This window comes from Manis javanica, chromosome 14 (assembly GCF_040802235.1).
Source record: "Manis javanica isolate MJ-LG chromosome 14, MJ_LKY, whole genome shotgun sequence".
In the NCBI taxonomy this organism is placed as follows: Eukaryota; Metazoa; Chordata; class Mammalia; order Pholidota; family Manidae; genus Manis; species Manis javanica.
Genome location: NC_133169.1, coordinates 84,557,866 through 84,585,233, shown reverse-complemented (window position 1 = coordinate 84,585,233; position 27,368 = coordinate 84,557,866). Strand labels below are relative to the sequence as shown.

At 43.5% G+C, this 27,368-nt stretch overlaps 1 protein-coding gene and 1 pseudogene across 2 annotated transcripts in view; one reads left to right on the top strand and one right to left on the bottom strand.

The window, feature by feature from the left end:
* The window catches only part of SPOCK1 (SPARC (osteonectin), cwcv and kazal like domains proteoglycan 1), a 466,123-nt gene that overhangs the window by 224,813 nt on the left and 213,942 nt on the right, over window positions 1–27,368 (top strand). The window lies entirely within an intron of this gene.
* The window catches only part of LOC108392176 (TIMELESS-interacting protein-like), a 36,941-nt pseudogene continuing 32,110 nt past the window's right edge, over window positions 22,538–27,368 (bottom strand).

Here is a 27,368-nt window from a genome sequence, read left to right as displayed (position 1 = left end):
GAGTGGTTCCTGAGAGCTGAGCATTCTGTTGCTGCAGAAGTGAGGTTGGACAGGGTGCTTCTTTTTAAACACATTTATGAAGGGATATGAGGAAAGCGTGAGCCACTGTTGAACGGGCTTTTTCCTCTTTGCCTATTTGTCTCCCAAGATCAGTGTGAGGGGCACCTTGGCACACCCCTTGAGTAGAGACTCCAAAGAGTGAGGCGGGCTGGCACAGGAACACAGGGAGGGTACAGCCTGGAGCGAGCTGGCACCTACTCCCCCAGCTCTACCAGAGGGTGACAAGGGGCTGGGGGCCCAGCTGCACCAGGACTTCTCGCTTCTCAACAGGGGCAGGAAACGAAGTATTTCTAAGTGTGAGAAACCTCCTAATTTTCAGTGTTAGCAAATCATTTAAGAAAAAATGGTATGAGTGGTCAATGTGTCTTTGGGTACTTGCACTGGGTGTCCCTCTTAGCGGGAAGCAGGGCCTCAGGTCCGACCTTTGCCTGTGGTGGGTGTGCTCTGGGGGCAGCCCGGTGGCCCGAGGGTGGAAGTGGTGGCAGCAGGCCCGGGACGCACTGACACACAGGCATCTGTGCCTGGGCTGGGCTTAGGCCCCGTGGGGCCTGAAGCCACACGTGGGGAGCCAGGGAGCCGGGATGCGAATCCGAGCCCCGGGCTGAGCACTGGGTCATCACTTCAGCACCGCCTTCAGATGGATTGTTTTAATCTTGGGAACAGGAAAATGTAACCCCTGCCCTCACATAAGCACACAAACATACTCTCACACTCACAGAACTCACACGGAATAAGGTGCCTTGGGGATTTAGAAACACACACACAGTCAGAAAGAGCAAAGCGGAGTCTGCATGAGCTGAGGAGAGATTTCATTAGGCCCTGGGTGTCCGTGCTCTGGGGAGCGTTAGGGCAGTGTGTGGGCAGGGGCAGCCCGGCAGGAGGAGGTGGGTGCCGTGTATCGCAGTTGGCCCCGCACTGCTCCTGTTCTTTGGCCAAAAGAGTGGTGGAAAGAGAGTAAGAAGGTGGAAAATGATAGAGATGCTCACTGCCAAGGGGAGAAGAGCTCAAGTCGGTGAAAGATTGTCCTTCTGAGCCCACTGAGCCAGTGTGACATTCTAGCCCTGGATTTGCCCAGGGCCTCTGCCACCCATGACCCTCACCCACACTCTATGCACCAGCCCCTCTCTTTCCCTCTAACTTTAAGATGAGGAGATAAAGCACCTGTCTTCCTCTTATGTGCACTTGAGGTCCATGAATGCCCAGTTTCTCTGCAGGAACTTACTAGAAACATCACTCAGCTGTCCTCAGGTCTCTAACCAAATGCATGATAGCCTGATATTTATTTTTTAATTATTTTCTCTGTCCCAGTCTCTAAAATACGTAAGTATCAGGTGACAAAATGAATAGATGGCAAAAATTGGTTATAAGGAAAAAATGTAAGTAAATAAAGCTGCAGTAGGCATACACAATAACAATTTCCACGCACTTCTAGAGCTGGTGGCTCTAGAGCTTCCTAACAAACAAGTTAGGAAGGATACGTACAACCTCATGTACCCACTAGACGAAAATAAGGCTGCTGTTCAGGAAAAATATAAGGTGCTCCTGGTCCTGAGACCAGAGATGCCTCCTTCACTGAGTTCCTGAAAAGGGCATCGTCAGAGTGGACCATGCTCTTGACTGTGTCTGACAGTAAATACCATGGTAAGGTTTTACAATTGCTTCTTCCCAGGTCTCTCAGTGTGTACCAATGGCTTAGTGCCAAGGTGCAATTCTGTAAGTTAATTCAATGATAAACCAGAATAATACAGAGTACACAGGCCTCTAAAGGGCTGGCTGGATACACGGATAAAATTGACAACATTAGGAAGAATGGATGGCCTGTGTCTCCATCAGGGAATACTCTGAATATTTTGTTTCTGGTAACTGATTAGCATTGGAACAGAGAGTTCTGGGCTTTTCTTGGCAGGAATAAGGAGTTCGGGTGATCTGTGCTGCCAATTAGCAGAAGCAAATGGGTCTCTTCTCTTATGCCGAGTGGGGGCATACTGCCAGAGTCAGACGGTCAGAGTCCAAACCAGAATTTTGATACCTGAATGCCTAGTCATCTTCCTCCACCTCAAGCGCCCGGGAAAATGGGTGACTGTGAGCATCTGCATTCTCCCCTGTATACCACAGGAGCCCTAGAGGAGTTGAGAGGTGTCACAGGGGAGCTTTGCGGTGTAATTTGGGCATCACCTGGGTGAGAAACACTTCCTTTGCACGCTTTTGTCCCGGCCCGCGGGACGAACGTGGAGTGTACCGGAGACGCCTGCAGAAATGAGACAAGCAAGAGACACAAAGAATGACCAGCAAGACAGGATGTCTGATCAAGCTGGCGAAGTTTATTGTTTACAGGCTCAATTTATACAAGTAGCAAGTAAGGGGTGGGTCAGGAGATAACTGGACTTTAGGTGGCGCTGGCGGGGAGGTGCAAAAGGGTGATTGGGTCTTGGTAGGCGCTGACGGGAACGGAGGACCCGAAAGAGAAGCGGGGGATTCGCCATTTCGGGGGCGGGGGAGGTGTTTCTTGCTTAACAAAGGACAGAAAAGGCACATGCTGTGAGGTAGCCCAACTGCTAACTCTGACTTAGAAATGCAAATGTTGCCAGGTAAATTAACCCCAGCTCTAACCTAGGAGTTCACTAAATGTGCCTCTTAGTGATAGGGGAAAACTTGTTTCTAACGTGTGGATGGGTTCATTGTTGCTGACTTTATAGGAAAGATTTCCAGCTGATTTCACAGGAAAGATTTTTACTCAAAACGTTGCTGTTGTCTTAAGGCTCCTGTGACCGATTCTGCTTAAAGGCCCACAGATTTGCTCCCAACACGCTTTCATGTATATTTATACCTCCACTTCTCAGATGCGTGTGGATGCAGATATGCTCAATAAGATGCACATTTTATTTAAACGTGTTACCAAATTCATATTAAATTTTGTTATGGAATTCTTAGCCACCATCAGAACTATTAACACAATGGTTCCCTTGGGAGGGGTGATGAGATAATAATTCAGAAATTATTTTCAATAGTGAGAAAGGGTCTTCATGGTAGAAGAATTTGGGCACATTGCCACAGGACGCAGACACAGGAAGTTCATTCTAGTGTATTTTCCAGCAAGTATTACGAAGCCCTCGCTAAAAACTCAACAGAAACTTATAAAATGCCTTACTTTAAATCATGTCTCTTCTCGGCAGCCCTGCTAAGATAAATTATTTTTAAAAGTAAAAACATGTACCCTGAGGAAAAAATGTAATTTGGAGGTATGAACCGTCTAAGTGTTGGCAGGCAATTGCTAATAACTGTGATTTTCACTTTTAGGGAGGTCGATCCTGAGTCGTCCCTTCTGTCAGTGATTAGACAGGAGGAGAAATGCCCAGTTGGTGATGACAAAATTATACTGTGAGATTAAGGGTGAACATTCATCATTCTGTTTTCACAGCAGGGAACAGATTTCTTCTCCAGAAGTGATTTCAAGTACTGCATGTATAGTTTCAAAGTAGGGGTGAGGTGACGAAACACCGGGGGGTGTGGGCAAGACCCCACGGAAGCCGGCAGGGCGCATTGGAGTTTGAACTCCTTGGATAGAGCAGCTGTACTCGGATACGGCTGGGTTGATTGTAGGGAGGGAACTGAGGATTCTGTTTGGCTCTAAAGGCCTAGGAAGCAGTGGGTGTATGTAGCTCAGTGATGGATTTTGGCTCAGTTCAGTTACAGTGTTTCCACAGCCCACCCTGTGGGGGAATGGAAGAGGCCACGGGAGGTGTGGGGTGGGGGGATGAGTCACCGTGGGTGAATCTGACTGAGGCTGGGGAATCACATGGCTGCTTTACTGTTGATGGCCTTGAAGATTGGGTGGGGACAGGGGTAGTTAACATTGACTGGCTTGACTTTGATTGTATTTAGTTTTATGATAAGGCAGATCTATTAAGAGGTGACTATTTCATGACAGAAATTATGCCTCAAACAACTTACCTAGTTGGTACGTCTGGGGTAGATTCAGTTTACCAGGTTAGGTCTGTATCACTTTATAGGACCACCTATGAAGCAAATGGGGTTGGTCATGTACAATCGAAGCCTCATTCATTGCATATACAAGGGACTGAGAAAGAAAAATGGCTGTATTACTGGGTGTTCCTAGTAAAAGAAAGTAATATATCTGGTCAGTTTAGAGCTTTAGTTCCATGTATTTGAAACTATTCTGTCCCTCTAAATGGATTCTATTGTCTCTGGCAAGAATGGCAGGGGAATAAACGCCCTGGGGCCATGTTTTATCTCGCCAGAGCTGCAAATATAGGCATAAGTTTCCAAGTGCAGTACAATTTCTCAGTGTGAGATTCATGGAGAGAGGTTGGTGTCCTCTATGTAGAAAGAAATGTTTTCGCCTTACACGGAGATGCTTGAGTAAGGGGGGTGAATACAGAAGGCATGGGCAGCAGTAGTGCCATCCTTACAGAGAAGTCTCTGAGGGGCTAGAGGACTGGATGAGGCTGGTCTCTGCCTTCAAGGAAAACCTAGTCCCTGCATGTGTGCTGTGGTCCAGCGTCGAAGGCTAGAACCACATCCATGGATTGTCTACCACAACCCCAGAGAATATGCTTTTACAGATTCCGGTCAGCTCACAGCTTGTGGTGTTGGAGAATTTAAAGTGCATGCAGGATTATAAATGTGGTTTTATTAGCCTATCAAATGATAACTCCCTCAATATTCAGGACATCATGCAATCTCAGAAAACCAGAGAAGAGGTCCTGAAACTCTCAGATAAAGAGGGATTACTGTGTGTTTGGAAAGTATGTGCCTAATGTTTACCTCCAGCTCACTGAGCTGCCCTGGCCTGAAGGGAAAGGAGGTCGGGGGGACTGTCTCTGCCCCTACGAACATTTACACTGAACCGTCCAATCACCAGGACAGGGTCTTAGAAATAATCTTGCCAGTCGTTGGGTAAATCACGCCACGGAAGCTTTTCTAGAGAATATTCTCAGTGGCTGTTTTCTTCATGACCGTATCATTCACATTTTTTTTCTTTGCTCTCTGCGTTTTCCATTTTTCTTAGAAACTTGCTTTCTTATATGAATCTGATTCTCTCAATGTGCAAGATGGAAAGGTATCTGTGTGGTGTAACTTTTCAGGGAGTATAGGAGGAGACAGAAGGATTGTAACTAAGAAAATGAATTATAATTATTTCACCTCTTACCTATTTGACTGTTGAGTTTGCTCCATGTTATTATAGTGAGCAAATAGCTTGCACTGGGCCTTTACATGCTGTTTCCTCTGCTTAGCATATTCCTGGTGACCTTTATGTGGCTTCTCCAACTTATTCTTGAGGTCTTAGTTTATATTTCACTTATGCAAGGAAACCTCGTTGACCTTAGACTACAGTTGGTCCCTCTCTCCTAGTAGTGTATACTTTGCACTGTTAGTTGTAATTTAGTAATTTTTCAGAATGATTTGCTGTTTGTTTCCCTGTAGGCTTATATTCTTGTGTACTTCCATATCTCCAGGGCTCAGTGTCAGACTGGACACAAAGTGCTGAGCTAATGGTTACTGGAAAAAAATAATAATTACCATTTATTGAGCACCTATTATATGCCAGTACTATGTATTCCTCTTTTTAAAAAAATGTGTGCATACGTTAATATAGGCATCTTTACAAAGAAAACATGGTGGCTCCCATACAACTGGGAAACTGGGTTCAAATATTGGGAGTAGAATACTCCGCAGCTTTTAAAAGGGTTCAGGAAATTTATACATAGTCATCTGGAAAAGTATCCGTGATGTAAGTATAACAAAGCAAAACAGTGTATCTAATAGTATTCTGTTTATGTAGAACAAAGTGTTTATATATGTGTATCTCTGACAAATGCTTGTATCTGCATGCAAAATATCCATCAAAGCCAAATTGTAACCATTTATCTCTGAGGGATGGGCTTGGAGGAGCATGAGGAATGTTACATTTTACATTGCAGTATTCTATATATTGTCATTAAAAAAATTTACTGTGGGTTTCTCTTTGTCAATAGAAAGTAAAAAAGAAAAAGACCTTGGCCAACTTAGGTGGTGTAGTGGCTGAGGGGGAATTTGAACTCCAGCCCATCTCGCTCGGAAGCCTGGGTCTGTTCCTGAAACCCGTTATGTGTCTAGAGCAGTAGTTTCAAGTGGGGAGCTTCTGCCTCCCAGGGCACAGTTGGCAATGTCTGTAGATAGTTTTGGTCATCACAGCTGGCAGGAGGGTGCCCCTGGCATCTGGAGGGCTGAGAGCAGGGATGCTGTGACATCCCCTGCTGCCCAGAATGCTCTGGACAGTTATCCAGCCCACATGTCCATAGTGCCAAGGCTGAGGAGCCCTGCTCTAGGGTGGCAGTCAGCCCTGACTAGACTCCAGTGAGCTTGGTGTGCAGCTCAGCCCCACAGGACCAACAGCCACGTGGTTGTGGGATGCCCAGCACTGGCTGAAGGAGCCCCGGGCATAGGAGCACCTGCTCTAAAGCTGCATAGTTTCAGTGCCCAGGAGAAACAGCAAAAGTCAAATCATGTATCAGCCTTCTCCCCAGCCAAAGCTTTCTAAAGAAAGACAGAGACAGAGAGACGATGCTTAGTTGGGTTTTGGGGACTGAAAAGTCCTGAGGAGGTGCAGGGCAGGAGGGTGGGCCTTAGCACCACCTGAAGGGCATTAAGCGTTCTTCTGGGAGGGTCGGTGATGCCTGCATTTCCCCCATCATCTCTTTTAAGATGTGCAAGCTTAAGGGTCATGCAGGCATCCAAAAGCCGACCCAGTGCATCCTTCTGATGACGTCCCCTCATGCAGTCTCCATGCGTTCATTGCTGGGGGGGCCCTTAGGAGCTGCAGGCCTCACAGTGGGCCGAGGGCAGGGGGCTGCTCTGCCCCAGCGTCAGCCTTGTCGCTCTGCAGGGAGGGCTCCTGAGAGCCATCTCACTTGGTTTTCTCACTTCACAGAGGGGAAAAGGTGTCCACAGAGGAGAAATCACTCGCCAGAAACTATCGGGCTAGTGACTGGCCAGTCAGGACGGGCCCCCAGGCCCCTGACCTTGTCTGACCGTGAGGGAAGAAGAGAGCTATCTTTTCATTAAAGAGGGAAACAGAGAAGGAAATACTCTCCCTGTGTGGATGTAGTTGGGTAGGATTGGGTTCAGGGATCGGCAGGTGGGAAAGGAGATGGGGGGGTGAGGGCTTTCTTCTTCCGGCGAGTCATTGGCATAGTTCGGGGTTCTCAGTGTGGCCCTCACATTGGCAGCATGGCATCACTTGAGGTGTGGTGAGAAACGTCAGCTCTCAGCCTCACCTCAGACCCACTGAGCGTGGGACTCAGTGACCTGTGTCACCCAGAAACAGCCCTGTGGGTAATTCTGGCACACGCTCAGGTTTGGGAACCGCTGGTGAAAGGGAAGAAGATGGGACTTGGTTCTCTGGTGTTGCCATTCCATTAGCTGGGGCCTCGGAAGGGATACATGGTGCCTCTGGGCCTCAGTTTCATTGTCTGTACAATGGGGGTGGTGATAGCTGACCTGCAGAGGTGTTGGCACAATTGCTGAGCTAACGGAGGTGAGTGCGGTTTGCACAGCAATACCCAGGAAAGCAAGTGGGGCCATGCATGCGCCCTGACCCCCAGGGGTTGGTGGGAGTCGCTGTCATTTCCTCTCAGGATGGCCTTTGAGGCTGCTTTGGTTTTCCCCCTTTCCCTGTGGAGCAGCCCAGCCAGTTCCCAAATGCCAAGGCCATTCCACTGGTCTTCCTGAAGACCTCTCTCTGTGAGATTCAACTTCCCAAGGCTCTGCACATGGTGACAAGCAGTCCCTGCTGGCTAGGAAAGGGGAGGGTTTGGCTGAGGCAGCAGCCAGGAGGGCTGTGCCACAAAACTGACCTCAGGGCTGTGCATGGACCGTGCAAAAGAACTGCGGAGAGGGATGCCGAGCAAGAGGGGAGTCATTACCTGGGGCAGGTGCCCACAGCCTGAGTAGGACCAGAGTGTGCAGACCTACAGGCAGAGGGAATGGTAACCACAGTGATAGCCCCAAGTATTAGGTAACCGACTGTGGGGCAGGCTCAGCCTTTCATCTAGTCTCAGACGCCATCAGCCGAACACTACAGTGTTATACACCACTAAGAAACAAAAACAAAACCCCAGACGCTGCCATGTCATTGTGAGTTCAGTGTTAAAATGCAAAAAGCAAAATTTTTAAACAGTGCTTTTGCTATTTGCATGTTATTACATGTATTACAGTCAGTCTTCACAACCTGCCTTATGAAATTCCAGCTCTTTCTGTACATATTTTCCAGTTAAGGAAACTGAGGTTCAGTTAAGTCGTGTAGGACAAGGGCCAGCAAACTTATTCTGTGGTGTCAGATGGTAAATATTCTAGGCTTTAGGATCCATATGATCTCTTTTCTTACAACTCAATTGTGCCTTATAGTATAGAAGCATCATAGGCAGTTTGCAAATGAGTGGGCATGGCTGTGTTCCAATAAAACTTTATTTATGAGCACTGACATTTGAATTTCATAAAAATTTCAAGTCATGAAATACTATGAGTTTTCATTTTTTAACTATTTAATATAAAAACTATCCTTAGCTCATGGGCCATCCCAAAACCAATGGTGGGCCAGAGTTGGCCCAGGATTTGGTCCCTGGGCTCTAGGTTGTGGTCCCTGGTTTAGAGTCTCCTGGAGTCAGGGTTCAAACCCAGGTGTGTCTCCACATCCGGGTTTTAATCCCCAGTGTATCCTGCTGTGTGTCATAAGGAGAGGCAGCTGATTGGCAACTTATTATTCTCAAAAAACAAAACCCTCCAAAAACTCTGTATTAAAAGCACCGTTAGCCTTAATCACGAAGTTTGTCAAGTTTTTCAAGGAACGTCTAATTTTTATTTCCTCTGAACTTGTTTCTTTGTAGCTCAATGTTAATTATAATTTGGGGAGGCATTTTGACCTTTGCACTGACAGCTTGAAAATGTAGTTCTTTTTAAGTGAAACAAACAGGCACGTTGTAAAAATTCAGAAGTGTATAAAATGAAAAGTAAAGTCTATCCACTCCTTTGTTCCTTTTTATTCCATAATTCTTCTTTCTGAAAATAGCCACTGCTAACAGCTTCTTGGGCATCCTTCTAGAAATTGACTGTGTGACCACAGCAATGTGTACACATACTCGTTTTTACCTGCATATCTGCTTTTTCATGTAATACATCTTAGAGAGCTCTCCTTATCAACCTGTCCATCAATACTTTATTTTTAGTGGATGCATAGTATTCAACTATATATATGAACTTCTCAAGTACTGCTATTTATTTAACCATGCTCCCACTTTTGGGTTTGAGTTGTTTCCAGTTTTTTTTTTTTAAGTTATTACCAAAAATGGCTCATTGGGTATAGCTGTCAGCAAAATCTGTCATGCCTTTATAGATATTTCTATAGGGTAAGTTCCTAGAAATGATCACTGCATTAAGGGAGATGTGTATTTTTGATGCCATAATGTTTTTCTTACGTGAAATTTCAAACAAGTTATTTGAGCCAAGAATGTCCACAAAGACCTGGCATTACATGTGAGAAAATTGACTACTTCCTGGCTCCTGTAGTATTTCATTTTCTGTTGTTTTTTATTTGGTTAGGAAGTAGGTTGTTTCATCCTCAAAAGAGTTAATAGAGAATTAGTACATGGTGATGGTGAGGTTTGGGCTCCAGATCTCATTAATGATCTTTGATGTTTATTTAAAGAACAGTTGTCTTTTCTTTAAGAACATATGGACTGTGCTTTGGGCCTGCCTGGCTGTGATTCTCTGATGGGTAAGCAACAGTGGTTTGTGAAAATTGTAGTTAATCTCTGTGAATTTTTCTCAAATCTTAAGTAAAGAGTTATATCTTACATATCTCAATCGATGCCTGCTTTTTTTGAGTACTGACTCTGTTCGAGTCTTTGTACTTATCCCTTCATATAAATTATCTCCTTGAAAATACATAATGACCCTAGAAAGCTGGAATTTATCTTTCTGTTCAGATGAGGAAACTGAGGTTCAGAGAGGCCCAGAGTCACAGAACAAGTAAATGTTTGGGTTGGACCTTGACCCCACTGCTGACTCTAAAACTCCTATCCTTGACTAGCAAGCATGCTATTTTCTATCATTACTTGTCTCAAAATTTTGTAAGTATCCTGTACTCCAGTTAATCAGCAGTTATGAGTGAGCCCCTAGAAATGTGTGTGACTTCTGCCTTCTGCTTCACAGATTATGGAGACAGGCTTTTCTACTAGGCTGTGAGTTCCAAGGACATGAAGTTACGTCATTTATGCCTGGGGCCCTAGCACCGAAGGGCACTCAGCAAATGTTGAGTGAATTAATAAATGAATTAGACAATTACCTGTAAATAGAGACTAATTTCAGACTTTACCAGCAGCTAAGTAGTAAAATATACAGATTAAGATGCTATAGGTATTTAAGAGTGAAAAGGGCTTAGAAAACTTATACTTTTTGATATGTTCTTACCTCTGAATGAAAACACAAAAGAGTAAATTTAATTTTTAACGTAGTAGAACTTTGCCTGGTAGCTAATTTTTCGCCTCCAAGTAATGTGTACAAAAATAGATAAAAGTTAAAGACAAGGCCTTTTGTCTAGTAAAGAAATGTTCTTTTTGTTTGTTTTTTCAAGTGCCTTGTGACCATGTATGCTGTTGATGGGCTGAGTAGCTGGGGTCTAGAAGGGGTATTTCTGTTATGTTTTCTGCAGTGTTTGTTATGGATAACTAAGCAAAAGGGAGATTTCAAAAAAAAAAAAATACATGATTTGTATTAATTCCTCAGCCACAGGCTGGCTGGGTCCTCACCAGGGCTGAACCAAAATGTCTGTGTGGCTGGAACACCTGAACCAAGGGTCAGTCTGACCCAGGTGTGTGTGCTGCTGGCTGCGGGCCTCCAGGAGTCCCCCACCGGACCTCAGTGTGAGAACTGGGCTGGCCACACGCCAGGCCTCAGCCTGGTACCCACTGGCACCCTCAGCTTCCCTCATGGCAGCCTGTCCTTTTCATGCTGCGCCGCCTGCTGTCAGCCTTGTTCCTGGCCTCGCCAGGCTCAGCCTCTGCTGCCCTGCTTGCCCTTCCCCCGGCTTCTTCTCTGACCTGGTAAATGCCCCTTCATCCCTCGCAGTCCCCCCCACGTCCCCTAACTCCCCACCAGCTGCAGTCACTTTGCTTTTTCAGAGTTGTTTCTTTTATTTTCTTGGTCATGCATTCTTGAAGGATATCTCGGCGTCATTGAATCTCCTTAGAAGACATTTTTACAGATGCCACTGAGAGAGAACTCCTGCTTCAGAGACTCTGAGGTTGGGCTGGGTGACCCCAGATGCCCCAGGTGGTTGATGTCACTGGACACGAACTCCCTGAATCTGGGCACCTCCAGACTGACTCCAGCTTTCTCCCCCAAGTTCTTGATGCTTCGATTACCCACAATTTTGCTCTCATTTTTAAGGAGCAATATTGAATGTGTAATTAATTCCCACCTCTGTGTATGTCCTTAACTATTGATTAGAGCCACAGTTGGTATAATAATCATTTGGAGTATAATTATTTCCTATAAATGTTACGAGTCTTGAGAATGGCCTTGTAAAGCTTCAGAAAGTAATGTAAAGATATGCTTACACCCATGTGTTGCTTTTTTTTATTCATTTCTAAAACCAATTATTTTTCTAAAATTGCTTTTTAGGTGGCTATTAAGTTGAAAAGATCATTGATTTTTTTTTAATACTAGCATCAAGGAGAGTTCTAAAGAACATGATGTGTTTACAATTAATTATGTTAGCTCCCACCTGGCAGCTTAGTGCCAATAATGTTTCTTTTCTGGCTCTAGAGGGATACCTGGTCATATTCACTAAGATCTCTTCAGGTTTTAGTGGGGTGAGAGAGAGAGCAATTATCTTTTCAATTGAATTCATAGGGTATTATTTTGTATTACTCAGAGTTTGAAATCATATCTTAAAAAATTTTATCCATTTTTGTGGGCTATTTTTTCTCATTAAATTTAGGTAAACTTTGTTCTAGACATTGCTAAGTTGTAAAATAAGTATTTAAAAAATGACTTGTCAAGGGTCTTTGAAAGAACTTAGTTCTCATGTTGGAGGGCACTAGGCCTAGGTGATGGGTGCTGGCATGGGAGAGCCTTTGGTGATGGCGAGGCTGCCCGGGTGCCGGCAGTCACAGAGCCCTGCCCGGTGGAGTGATTCGCAGTCATCAATGCAGGGCCGGCAGCCCTGATCCCTTTCCTCTGGGTGTGTGTTCCTTCCCATGGTGGGGGGAGCAAAACCTTGACCACCAGGGTCAGGTGGGAGTCATCTGAGAGGACACCCCTAAACAAAGACCCATAGACTTGACATTCTTCTGGTTTTGAACTTAAGAGTGCTCACCCCATTTTTCAGTTCTGTCAGAAATCATTTTTTTCTATTTTGGTGCCATGGCTTTGAGAAGACACCTAGAAATCAGCTCTCTTTTATGCTGATTCCTTTCAAACACCTTAAAAAAATTTTTTTTGCCCCCAAATTCTGTTATGTGTCTTTCTTCCAGAAGTCCTTCATTTATAAATCCCATAGGAAAGCTTCCCAGGCTCACAGGTACCTGAAGGACAGTGCGTTTCCCAGTGTGGTCAACTCTGAACTGTGTGTATGCACTGAACTTGGGGTCCATTTTCCGTGGATCCCTGTGTGGCTTGCAGTCTCTAAGTTCCTCACTTTGTGCTTTTGTGTACCTGTATGGAATGCAATATAGTCTTTTTACAGCCAACATGTTATTTTTATGCACCTTACTTTATTAGACATGAAATGAAACCATCTCTGACATTTTTTATACTCACTGAATTTTTATTAGAGTTACATCTTTCATCAATACTACCATAAGCTTCGACACCCTTCTCTGGAATGTTTACTGAGATCGCTGCCCCTGTTTGGAAAGAATGTTGTTGCCATCTTATTAAAATGGCTTCATCACGATTGCCTTTATCTCACTAGATAATCCTTTAATCCCGGCCATTGCCCATCCAGTCTGCCTCTCCTTGCCAGTGCCCGTAATGCAAGCCCACAGAGCAGTGTGGTGGGTGAGGCTGGCCGCTGGTATATCAGCTTCGAGCCATTACAGAATCATTAGTTCTGGTGGCTGCAGTGATTAGAACTGGCGGTCTCATACCTGAGGCCAGTCCTATTCATTCATAATAAGGGACTTAGCGATATTTAGGCAAGCAGAAAATTGAATCAGCAGCACCATCAGTGCATAAAATGATGGCATATTCCAGCAGAATTCCTATAAAAATAGAGTAGTAGATTTGGACAGAACCATTCCTTATGCAGGTTAGCTTTTGGTAACAGAGAGATAAATTTTCTTCAGGATTAAGTCTTCCTTTATCTCAGAGGCTGCCATCCAATTTGTTCTGGTTGGACCCACATATGAATGTGACAGTCCATGTTTAGATACCAACCATTTTTTCCTATCGACTTTGGAAAATCACCTTCTTGATGGTGTCTTTGGCCCTAGGAAAATGAGACTGAACACACGAGAGAATAGAAAGGCTGTAGTGTTGAACTTAAAATATAAAACATTTGCCTGCCTTTGACATTTTGGGGAGTTTCATTTTAATTTTGAGAAATTTAAAATCGCTCCCAGTTACATGGTATCCTAAGACCATAACGTCGTTTCCCCCAGGTGCTAGCTGTTGGGAAGAAGGGAAGCCAGACTCAAGAGAACCATGGGGAAGTTCCAGGCTCAGCTGTGAGATGAGGTACCCCCCAGGGTATATTTGGATAACAATTTCTAAAACATTATCCTGCAAAAGACGATCACATCCCTTTTTATTTCTTATTTTTTTTAAATATCATTTTTAAGTAGAGGATGCTTTCAGATGGTTCAGAAATAAAAATAAATAGGAAAGGATACAGTAAAGTCTCTTTGTGCCCAGTGTTCTCACCGAGTAACCACTGTTATTAGTTCTTATATACCTTTCCAGAGATATTTTAAAGCATTTATTAGCATGTGCATTCTTTTTCTCCTTTATTTAAAGATAGCATATTATAGGCAATGTTCTGTACTGTTTTTTTTTGCAAGTATCAGTGTATCTTGGAGGTCTTCCGTATCTGTGTGTAGAGATCACTATCCTTCCTCTCTTCTTCTGGGCCTGGGTGGTATTCCAGTGTAGAAATGTACTATACTTTATTTAACCCATCCCCTAATGATGGACATTTGGGTTATTTCCAGTATTTCGCTATCATAAGCAGTGCTGCAATTTATAACCTTGCATCCATGTTATTTCACACATCACAGACACATTTTTCAGCATGCTGCCTTCCAAAAAATAGGAATTACTGGATCAGAAGATATATGCATTTATAATTTTGATGACTTTTGTCAAATTATTCCCCGCCCCCCAAATGACGGTAAGTATTTGGGAATAACTGTTTTTCTAACAGCCTTTCCAATACATATGTCTATTCAAGTCCTTTGCCCACTTTTCTACTAGGTCCTTGGTTTTTTACTTGTTCATTTCTAGGAGCTCTTTGTAGAGAGATTAGCCCTTTGCTTATAATTTGAATATAAACAAGAGACTTCCAGTGGTGGTGTTTGCCTTTTGACTTTGCTTGTGGTATATTACCAAACAAGTTTCATTTTTATGTGTTTTTGTATTAATTAACTTCAGCTTTTGTGGCTTCTCCATTTTTTGGTATGACTCAAAAGGCCTTTTCTACTTCAGGGTTAATGAGGTATGTTCCCATTTTGTTCTCCAATCATGGAATTATTTTTGCATATGCTTTAAGACATAGAAGCAACTTTTTTCAGTTGCTATTCCATTGTCCCTACATCACTAGTTGAATATGCATTTTTCCCCCCTGATAAGAGATGCCCACCTTTACACTGGGTCTGCATTTCGATTGATTTCTGGACTTTGTGCTCTGATCCATTTGTCTCTCTTTGTAGTCATATTCCATCACCAGTGCCACACTGTTTTAATATTGAGGCTTTATAATATGTTCAACTGCCTTCTTCATTACTCTGCTTTTTCAGTTCTTTTTTTCTTTTCTTCATAGCCTTATATGTTATTTCTCTGAATACACTTAAGGATAAACTTGTGTGCTTCCCAAACTAAAAGCAATGTTTTCATTAGGAGAGCATTACATTTACAAATTGTATTAAGAAAAAGTAGACATCTCTATGAGTTTGTCTTCCTATCAGGGATGCTATATATCTTCCTAATTGTGCAGGTTTTCTTGTGTCCTTTAGAAGGATTTTAGAGTTTTCTAACAGGTTTGTGCATATTTAATCAATCAATCCCTTGGTGTTTTATTTCATGTGTGCGATAATAAATGGAATTGTTTTCTCAGAGTAGCTTTCCTAATTGGTAGAGGTCTGTAAATGAGGAAGCTATGAATGTCTGCAAGTTAATTTTGTATCTTGCTAACTCACTGATTTGTCTTTTGGTTTGTGGTAGTTTCTAGTTGTCTTTGTTTGGGGTGGGGGGTGGCTCTGGTGGGATTTCCCCAAAATATAATCAAGTGGTCTTTAAATAGTCCTAGTTTGATCTACTCCTTTCCAACTTTTATACTTCTTCAGGCCTTCCCTGTTGCCCCTCCTATGATGTGAAATGACAGTGGAAATAGTGGGCACCCTGGCCTTGGTTGTATCTAGGGCTTCATTCTTATTGGCTTGTGGCTTCATTAAGCATGGTCCTAGCTTTGGGGTTGAGATAAACATATTTCATCATATCAAATAAGTTTATATTTCTCCCTGTTTGATTGAGTGATTTTGTTACTGTTTCTAAGAAGGTTGAATTTTGGCCTATACTTTTTTCAATGTCTATGGTATGGTTATAAGATTTTACTCTTGAGATCTATTAATATGGTGAACCATATTGCAGTTTGATGGATTTACTCATTTTGAGTGCTCTACATTCCTTTGTATAAATTCCATTTAAACATGATATGTTCTTTTATGGCGCTTCTTGATTCTCTATGCTAATTTTTTTTGCATTGACATTGATGAATAAAATTGGTCTTGAGTTTTCTTTTATACATAATAGGAGGTTTTGCACTGATTTACAAAAGTTTTTGTGTAATGTAGGGTTTTCTAAATAATTTCACGTTGTGAACAAGATTTTAGGAAGCCTGTTTGCCTTAAAGGAACATGTAGTAAGTTTCAAGGACTGCTTAGGTACAAATTTAAACTCTTAGTAAAGATAATGTTTGTCTCTCTGGAGACAAAGTATGGAAAATAATTTGTTAATATTTTATTAGTATTATTAAGAGTAAGAACAATTAGTTATCTAGCTTAATTAGTTTAATATATAGTAGGTTGGATTTACGTACATTGTCTCATTATGATCCTCTGTATAGCCCTAAGAGGTATTGTTTTTAACTTATAGAAGAGAAAACTGGCTTTTAAGAGGTGAACATAACTTGTCCAGGATCACACAGCTAGTAGGGGATGGAATGTCATTTTAAACCTAGATCTACTTGACCCCAATGTCCAATCTCAACCATGAGGCTGTACTACCTTTTAAATAAATTTGAGTTGCCATAGGAAATTAGAAGTAGTAAGTGTAAGATAAATTCTAGCCAAAATAAGCAACAAAGGGCCAGGAAGTGTATTTGAGCGCCATTCCCGGGTGATATTCCCCCATCTGGCTCTCACAGGCGGGGGAAGTCACGCTCAGCAGGGCAGGCAGCGAGTTTTTAAAGAAGGTAGGGGGAGGCAGAGCTTAGATTTACAGCGGTGCAAGGATTGGCTAGCCTAAGGCACATTTTTCGGGTTGGGAGGGGCAGCAGCCAGGGACTTTGGCGTGTCATCAGTGTCCCACGTGCTCCCCCCTCCCCCCAGTGCCTTCAATCTTACAGTAAGAAAAACATTTCCTTAAGCAGTGGCTTCAAAGTGTGGTCCAGGCCAACAGCATCTGGTCACGAGAGAACTTCTTTGAAATACAGGTTCTCAAATTCCACCCAGATCTCCTGAAGCAGAAACTGCAGGAATAATGCCCAGCTGTCTGTGTCTCAGTAAGGGCTCCAGGTGACCCTGAAGTTTGGGGACCACTGCCTCAGACTGTTCTTCTGTCTGCAGTCTAAATGTTAGGACTGTGAACTTGTTGACTGTATGAATAAGAGCAAATATTCTTTACTTTCTCCATTTACTCTGTAGAAGTAAAGGCTCCTTGTTTGTTTAACAACTTATGGCTTGCTCACTAAGGCCAGTGTTTGCTGAGCCCAGCTTCCTATGACCTTGTGAAAATCAAACATTCTTGTGAAACGTCCATTGGGTGTCCTTTGCTCACAGCCTCAGTTGAGGCAGGGGCCTTTAAACAAACTAGTTGGATTTCATTTCAGGAATGGGAGCAGTTCACAGAATGGTGTGTTTCCTACACATGCCCTCTGTGCGTGATGTGCCTTTCCAGGACTGACTAGATGGGGTGCTCTGAGGGCAGGGACCCCACGACCTCAGCTCTGCCTTTCGGAAAGGCACACGAGGCCTTTGTTCCCCTCCTTGAATGAGCAAATGCCAGGAGGAAGGTGAAATCATGGTTGGCTATCCACTTGACCTCATCTCCCCAAACTCCCCAAACTCCCCAAACTGAGGAAATAATGATAATTCACTTAACCTAGAAGGCTCAAGCCAATTAATGATTCCCATGCAATTGCCAGTTGCTTGCCCTTCCCTTCCGGGTGCAGAATTCATTTCACTGGCATCACTGATTTACAAAAGGCAGACGGTTTGCAAGGTAATTGGGAGAAGCTATTATAGAGGGCGGCGCGGCTATGAGCTGGGCAGGCCTGAAGCGGTTTTCCAGGACGTGCTTCTCGTCCCTGCGCTGGTTGTCATGCCCACACTAATTAGATCTGAGTGGCACCAGTTGGGGCTGTGAGGACGCTGTGGTTTACCAGTGACCGAGCAGAGTCTGCTGCAACTAGCTGGTAGTGCTCGCCCCGGCCTAGGAGTTTCCCGACTGACGTCACTGCGCTTAGTGGGTGCTTCCCTGGTGTGTGTGTGGGTGTGAAGCGGGTTGGGACTGATGTGCTAAATGAGTCACTTTCCGGGGACTGCAAGGTGTGTGCCACCGTGTGAGCTGCCTGAGCAAACCACGTCCACTCCACCCTGGTCAGCAATGCCTGGGGAGTCCGTCTTCCGACTGACGGGAGGCCTGAGGGCTGGAGGCAGGGCCTAGTGAAGCTCAGGGCGGTTCAGGGGAGTTCGCACATACACGTAGCTGTGCCTATGCTGGGCGTAACAGGTGTGGGGCCTGCAGAAGATGTAATTAGAAGCTCATGTACCCTAAATAATTAAGCTATAATCAAGCAAACACACTGTTAACAATAACATGTTCTGTCCTGCTACAGAGGACCCCCACAGTGACCTGGGGTGCGGGGTGTGGAGAGAGCTCCCTTCGTCCTCCAAGGGCCTTGCCTGGGGGCTTGCAGACAACACCTCCTGTCTGAACTCTGATCAAAAACCCCTCTCCTCACTGCAAACTGCTCCCCGATAGCCTCTCCTTGGGTCTAGCAGGGTCTCACTGGCAGCTCAGTTGACCTAGAGGGGACAAGTTTGGAGGAAAGGCCCTGACAGGCCCTGGAAATCGGCCCCGGGCCATTTTGACAGGACATTCTGGTTGCAGGGCCCAGGGACATGGTCTAGAAAGGGGAAGCATGAGATCTGGATGGGCGCGTCTCGTAAGCCCCACAGAGGCCCTGCCCCACTGGGATGAACCCAGCCTGCTGATGCCTAGAGTAAGGCCCCCTTGTATCTGGGTCTAAGGATAGTATTGACCTTGGGAAATGTTAGTAGAGTTTCATTTATGCAGGACCTCAATCCAAGGAGAAGCCTTAAGCATAGGCCTCCGTGTCAGGTGTGCGCCCTCCCAACAGACATCGCTACTCCTGATGGTCACCGACTGAATCGCCCGTGTGAGTTCTGTGCGGTACTGGCATGTTCCGCCCTTACCCACTCACCCCCCTCCTCTCTAGAAGACACATCTGAGCCACTCTTAAGAGAAACACATACTCAGCGATCGTCACCTGTCTGCTGGACCGTGGCACCCATATGCCTGTTGTAAGTCTTTCTACACACAGGTGCGTTCACACAGATGTGTATCTGCCAGCCTTGCACACCCACATGTGCATACCCACAAACATTCTGCTTTCACGCATACCACCCAAACTAGGCACCTTCCTCCCATATCACTTCTGTAACATGTAGCCATGCTTACTTTATCTGGGATGTGTCTTTGGTCCACAGTTATCATCACTGGTGTTATCAGGAATCAGGTTGAAATTAGTAAGGCTTTAGGGTGTTAGGTACAGTTATTTCACTGAGGATTTACTTATGACTCATCAGCAGATTATGAAAACTGATCACATTGCATTTGCTGATGACTGTAAGGTCATTGGACACAAACTCCCAGACATTTGCCATGTTTCTGTAGGTGACACAGTCCCTGAAGGTTGACACACGTCATCCAGCAGGGCAGCATGCTCAGTCCCGGCACCCGTATCTGGACGTTTTGGGAGAAGCATTCAGGATTCCTCAGAGCATCCCATATCTTATCTTCCTTGGCCCAGAGAAACTCATCCGAGAGGACTGAATGACCCTGGCTCTTCCCATGGGCCTTAACTTCCATCCAGCCAGAGACTCAACCCCAGGGATCTGACCTCCAGCTCACTGCCCGCTGGAAGGCGGATGCAAACAGTTCACTCTTTTTATTCACTTCCAGAGCAGCACTTCTCTGCAGTGGAACAACATGTACTTAGTGAAACACTCCCTGGACAGCAGTATTTGTGCAAAAGCCCTTTAATGTCAATGTCTTATCTGCCTTAGAGTCCATATTTTGAAATTCGTATTTTGAAAGTTAGTAACTATCATATATACCTCTTATATTTCTTTTGCTCTTTTATATAAATTTTCAGTGATGAATTTACATTCCCATGTTTTTTCATCATTAAATAGTGCCATTTCATTTCAGCTTATAGAGGTCCCTTTCATGTTTCTTGTAATAAGTCTGGTTTAGTTCATCTTGCGAGAAGCCCTTTAGGTTTTGCTTATTGGAAACTTTTCTTCTCTCCGTCTGCTCTGAGTGACGGCCGTGCCGGGTGGAGCACAGTCGGCTGGGGGGCTTCTCCTGTCATGCTTTGAATGTGCCATCCTGCTGCTTCAAGTGCTGAGGAATTTTTACTGAAAAATCTGCTGATAGCCTTATGGTGCTTCCTTTATATGTAGCAAGTTGTTTATTTCTTGCTACTTCTAAGATCCTCTCTTTAATTTTTACTTTTTCACATTTTAATAAGAGTGTGACTTTGTGTCGGGATCTTGGTGTCGTCTTGATTGGATGAGTAGTTGGGTGAGTAACTTGGGTAAGTTCCGCTGTTTTGTCTTCCAGATCACACATGAGTTCTTCTGTTTCATCCTGTCTCCCACTGAAACCTTCATTTATTATTCATTTCTATTATAATATTCTTCACCTCCAAGACTTGTTTGGTTCTTGCAGATATTTTCTATCTGTTTTTAAAATTCTCAATATTTTCATCTGTTATTTTCCTGAGTTCAGTGGACATATTTATGATCATTACTGTGAACTCCTTGTCATGTAGATTACTTACTACAGAAAGTCACCAAGCATGGCAATATCATAACCCCAGTTTTTGAAAATAAGTTCTCTATTACTCACTCCGACATATTCAACTAGTACCTGAGTTGTGGAGATGCAAACTCAAATTTTGTCTAACTGTGTGATGAGAAATATTTGTTGGAAATATGTTTCGTATTTAGAATAGGATTATGTTTCATCTGACTTTTTAAAATGAAATTTTATGTTGGAATACTTTCAGATTTACAGAAAGGCTGCAAAGATAACATGTTCTTGCTCATCCATCACCCAGTTTTACCCATTGATAACATCTTACATGATCCTCATAAGTTTGTCAAAACTAAGAAACTGGCATTGGTACCTGACTGTTAACTAAACTGCAGACTTTCTTCACTTGGTAAAAGTGGTATTTTTCAGCCTTCTCCTCTGTAAAGTTACTATTTCTCCCTTCCCTACTCTCTTCTCTGCAAGCAGGTCACTAACTACACCTGGTCCACCTTCCAGGGGACTTCAGGGGTTAAGCCCTACCTTCCTGGAGGGAGAAGTACCTGCATATATTATTTTATTTGGAATTCTATTGAAAGAAGGGTTTCACTCACTCCAACTTTAAAAAAATATATAAAAGTATTTGTTACAGCTTCTGGTCTGGATAAGATGCATAGAGTTGTTTCTCCCCTCTAAGTTTGACAATAAACCCTGGGAAATACACAGGAGGTAACGGGAACTCGGAAAGGTGGTGAGGGGAAGGTAAGTTGGTCTGGAACCCAGGATTGGAAGGACCGCAAAGCGGCAGAGCATCTTCTGTCCCCTGCCTCCCTGCCCCCCGCCCATATCTAACAGAAGGAGGCATCCCAGGTGTGGTTTTCCTTACCTACAACTCAGGGTCAGAAAGCAGCCCTGGTACCAGACTTGTCCTTCCCTTGATATAAGAGGATTCCCTCTGACAACTCTAAGTGGACCCAGCACCCTGGCTACACTAACAGTGGAGGCCTAAGATTTCTGTCTCCCATTGAGGGTTGCCATGGTAGCTGGGGGGCCACTAGCAAGAGAGTGGCCTGGCTGGGACGCTGCTTTGCCCCTGGGAGTCTGAAGCTCTCCCCCCCTTCCCAGGAGCACCTGGGCAGCTGGGGCACACCCACCACAACACGCAGTCAGGGATGTGTCTTTACCTCTGTAGGCCCAACTCTCCTTCAACCAGAGACGCCAGATGGCTTAGACTGGGAAACTCCTTGCCTTGAGGGCTGCGTCAGTGAAGACCCCTCTCACCGCCGACACTCAGTGCGGTACTAGAAGCTCTAGCCACTGCACTACGCAAGAAAAAGAAACAAAAGGCATTGGAAAGGAATGTCACAACTTCCAATGTGCCTATTTTTAGGTGATATCATTGTCTCTGTAGAAAACCCCAAGGAAAAATAATAATAATAAAAACCTCCAAGAACCAGTAAGTGTGAGCTGAAGATGAGTACAAAAAAATTGATCACATTTCTGTATACTAACAATGAATATGTGAAAACTAAAAACACAATACCAGTTACAGCAACTCCAAAGAAACTGAAATAATTAGATATATACCTAAGTCATATATAGGGTGTGTTTACTGAATATTACAAAATACTGATGAAAGAAATCAAAGAAGACCTAAATTAATAGACATATTGTTCATGGATTGGAAGACTCAACATAGTAAAGATGTCCATTCACCCCAAAATGGATACATAAGTTAAAGAAATTCCTATGAAAATCCTACCAAGATTATTTTTAGGCATAGATAAGGTTATTCTAAAAAAAAATTTTTTTTGGATAAAAAATTTTTGGATACAAAAATTGCTTGGATAGCAAATATAGATTTTCTCTTAGTTGAGGCCTATCCCACCTCAGTGACATTTCGGGATGAAGCATTAAGTTGCTACTGGGCATTTTTAAAGGATTGGTCCAGTTGTGTTTTGTCTGATTTTAGTGCCTGTTCTTCATTTATAGTGTGGTCAGCAGCAGCATTCAGTGAACCATCTAGAATGTGCATGTGAAGTCCATCGAGGACTCCTCCTCTTGGTTCTCACCTGGGTTAATCTCTTCAGCTGTCTGTGCCCTGGGGGTGTCCTCTAACAAGTCATTTTATAGGGACTGTTACTCGGTAGCTCTGCCTGCCGTCTTTCCAAGGCCAGTTGTTTATTTCTTTCAATTCTTTGACGTTGTTCTTCTGTTAGGCTTCCACTACTTGACTCAGAAGCAAACTTCTCACTTATATTCAGAAGAATTTGTCAAAAAGGGTTCTAATTCGGTAGCAGTGACATCATGGCCGTTATTTTCCCCTTCTTCATCATTATTGCTAATAAAATCTTCATGTAAAATAGGGAGATCAAGTCGAATTTGTTTTAAATAGGTCTGAACTTCCTTTTTATTTCCCGGGTATCAACTCTGTCAGTAAAATCCTCAAACTGCAGTTTAGGGAAGAGCCTATGTGCCCAGGGCTCCGTGTGTCTAATTAGCGTCTTCAAGTCCTCAGCCTCATGACCTTTACCTTTGAATTTTACGTTATCAAACACATGCCTTAATGCTGGAAGCCCTCGTTCTGAAATTAACCTCTGAGCATCCAGCTTGGGTCTGTTCCTCTTAACTGTTCTCTTTGGAGGTATAGGAAGAGGTGCTCAGCTCCCTGACTCATAAGGTTCAGCTCCTTCACCATCTTCGATCCCTGGAGTGGCTGGAGGTGGGAAAGGAGGAAACATTTCATCTTCTATATGCTCATAATCTGGTAGGTCAACCAAACCATTCTCCTGGGGTTCCAGCGTCTTTTCCTCTCAGGCACACAGCAGCCACCCCAGCGCAGTGATCGGCCAGGCGGGCAAATCGTATTTCGGTTATTCTAAAATTTTTAAGGGAAGGCACAGGCCCTAGAAGAGCTAAAATGATCTTGACAAAAACAAATACCAGCAAGAAACACTCGACCTTATGCTGAGGCTTACCACATGGCTGCAGCAGCCGGGCCAGTGCGCCACTGGCAGAGGACAGACACGTTCAATGGAGCAGAAGAGAGAGCCTACGTGTAGAAGCAGAGAAATATGCTCAGCTGATTTTTGACAAAGGTGCAAAAGCATTCCTTCCATGGAGGAAAGACAGACGTCTCAACAAATGGTGCTGAGCAGTTGTTCGTCCATAGACAAAAGAATGGACCTCAACCTCAGCCTCATGCCTTATATAAAAAGTTCACTCAAAATGGATCATGGACTTAAGTAGGAAAACACAGGAGAGAATCTTCAGTCTCTAGGGCTAGATAAAGACTACTTAGACTCGACAACAAAGGCATGATCCATAAAAGGGAAATTTGATAAACTGGACTCATCACAACATTAAAAACTTGTCCGTGGATGTCTTGCTGCCCTTGTCTAGCCTGGATTAATATTTAGTCCATAGGCACACACCTGATCATCTACATTAGCCCTCTTACAGCACTAAACTATGTTTTCTACCTTTATCTTGCATCTACCTACCACTTCAGCATTTTATTAAAAATAAAAATAATAATAATAATAGGAGAAATGTGGGATCAACATATAAATCAAGTACAAAAATCAAACGAATATTCATATTTGACCTGATTGTTTATAGGTCATAATGCATGATCAAAACCGAAAGTTTCTGTGATGACTGCCCTTGTACTGTTCACCATGTAAGAATTTATTCACTATGTAAGAATTCGTTCAGCATGTAAGAACTTGTTCGTTATGCTTCAGAAGATTGGAGACTGACGAGTATTAGACTTGAGATGGATTAATGATTGTACATTGAGCATTGACCCCCCTATACTGAATTTTATTGTTGTTAACAACCATTTGATCAATAAATATGAGAGATGCCCTCTCAAAAAAAAAAAAAAAACTTGTCCGGGAATGGCCATGTTAAGATGAAAAAACACATTATAGATTGGAAATATACACACTACAGACACAAACTATCAGATAAAAATATACGTATCTGATAAAGCACGAGTATCTGGAATATGTAAAGAATTCTCAAAACTCAAAAGTGAAAAAGCAAGCCAATTAGAAAATACACAAAAGACATAAGAGTCGTTTCACCAAGGAGGATACACAGATGGTAAATATCTGCATGAAATGAGATTCCACATCATTAGCCATCAGGGAAATGCAAATTAAATAACAATGGGGTATCACTGCATTCCTATCAGAATGGCTAACATGAAAAACAGTGGCAACACCAAATGCTGGTGAGGCTATGGAGAAACCAAATTACCATGATTCCTGGTGGGAATGTAAAGTGGTTCAGTCACTCTGGAATGCAGGTCCTGTAGAGCCTGGCAATTGCTCCTGGGCGTTTATTACAGAAAAATGAAAACTTACAGTCATATAAAAATCGGCACACAGATTTTTTTAAACATGAGATTGTTTTATATGAATGATTGTGACTGAGTACGGAGGCTCTCACTAAAGTAAAATAAATTTTATAGCCATTGACTTGACTTTACAAGCATAAGGAAATAGCCAGCCACATACAGAAAGGTATACCCATTTCCAAATGGCCAGGTGAGTTTTGCCAAATATTTTTTTGTAGTCCTTTTTTCTTTCTTCCAGCTTCATCAAGATATGCTTGACATCTAACATTGGGTTATATATATAAAATATATATTATTATATATATATATATAAAATATATAATTGACATATAAGTTGGGTAGGTTTAAGGTATATACCCAAAAGTTTGTAGCCGCTCTTTTGTAATCCCTAATCACTGAAATCAGGCCAGAGGTCCTTGATTGGTGAATCTGGTTAAACTGGTACATCCATACGACGCGATAGTACTTTCCAATAAAGTAGGAAGGCCCTATGATACATGATGAATCTCCAGGGAATTTTGCTGAGTGGGAGAAACCAGTCCCAAAAGGTCACGTACTGCAGGTCCCATTCATGTGACCTCTTTGAAATGCCAGAGTTTCAGAAATGAAGGGAAGAGTGGTTGCTGCCAGTGGTTAGAGACAGTCGGGGGCCCAGAGGTGGCAGGAAGGCGGAGGGAGTGGTTATAAAAGCATGAAACCAGGGATCCTTGTGATGAACTCCTTATGTTTTGACTGTGTATTTGGTAGAGACACAAACCCACACATGATGAAATTACATAGAGCTAAACACACACACAGAGCAAGTAAAACTGGCAAAAGCCAAACAAGATGGATAAATTGTATCAGTGTGAAGATCCAGTTGTCATATTGCACTATAGTTTTGCCTGATGTTGCCATTAGGTGAGCCTTGATAAAGGTATATGCATCTTTCTGGAATATATAAGAATCACAGCTGCTTATAAATTTACAAGGATTTCAATAAAAATTTCAATGAGAAAGCCACATGATGTGGTGAAATCACTATGGGCATTTATTACAGACTGCCAAAAAATGTATTTATTGATTTCAAAATTAATATATTTTGAAAGTATTAAAAAGGATCAAACAAATCCTGTGAAATTTTCAGAGAAGTACATAGAAAAGAAACAATGAGCCATCTAAAAGTTCTGTGCCAAAGTTGGTAGATAAATGGAAATCAGTATACATCAATTTTGTTCTGATATAATGATTAGATTTTTTTTGATGCTTTAAAAAGTGAAGCAACTTTTATTTTTTTCTTACAAGAGTACTAACGGTTCCTTTTATTTGGAGTTTCTAAATAAGACCAAAGAGTAAAATAAACATTACCTGTGTGTTTGCCTTTTCAGCTCAGGCCGTGGTCTTTCCCTTTGTTCTCTCACTGGCTCCTCCCGTCGTTCATTTCGCAGTAGGTGGGTCCAGTGACCTTATCTTTCCAAGGAGAACCTGGGGTCCAGGGGTATGAAGGTCTTTCTCTGGGCCTTTCCAGGGATGCTAGTGGTTTAAGGCAAGGCTCTTGCACACTGCGGAAGCTAGCTGCTCCCGTGACACAGGAAACGTGTTTCCTACATGCCCTCAGCAGCCCTGAGCTGATACTGGCTGGTAGCTCTACGCCAATAGAGGTTTGTGCATAAAGGAAGACGGGAGTGCCTGGGGTCCAGAGTAGAGCATCCAACCCTGCCTTTGACTAGCCCCTTTCCTCACGAGGGCACAAGGGATGCTTGGGTTGCCTTCCCTTCAGAGGCCAAAGGCCATCATTATTGTCTACCACTCCACAGCTGAAGACGTTGATGTCATCACCCAGGCTAAGACCTAATAGATTCATGTATGGAGAACTGTGAGTGATTGCAGAGGTATATTTAGATTGTTCCTAAATTCCCTGCCCAATACGTGTCTCCTCTGAGCCCTCTGCGCTGGGCCTACCAATGTACCTTTGTAGGCGGTGTGCCTCTCCTCTGGAATCCCGAGATTCAGGACAGAGTCATCTTCCCATGGCCTGTGTCCCCTCGCTCTGGTGGCACTGGGGGCCTGGGAGCTACTGGAGTTGTGACTCCATGACCCCTGGTGCCGGCCACCCTTCGAGCTGTTTGTTTATGCGAGCGAGTGAGGGGTGTTCTCTGTTTAACCAGCTCATGGCAAGTTTCCTTTGCCTGCATTCCCGTGTCCCGGTTCACCCTCCCTGAGACCGACATCCATCCTTTTCTTTCTCTAGTCTCCCTTTCTTATTGTTCTGAGCTATTGAAAGAAAGGCCAAAATACATGCGTTGTTCTGTTTCATTCTCTAAGTTTCCTGCTCTGTCCTAGACAAGAGCGGTGATGGTCCCCTGTGTGTGTCTAGTGCGGTGCTTCTCCAAGAGCACCTCCAACC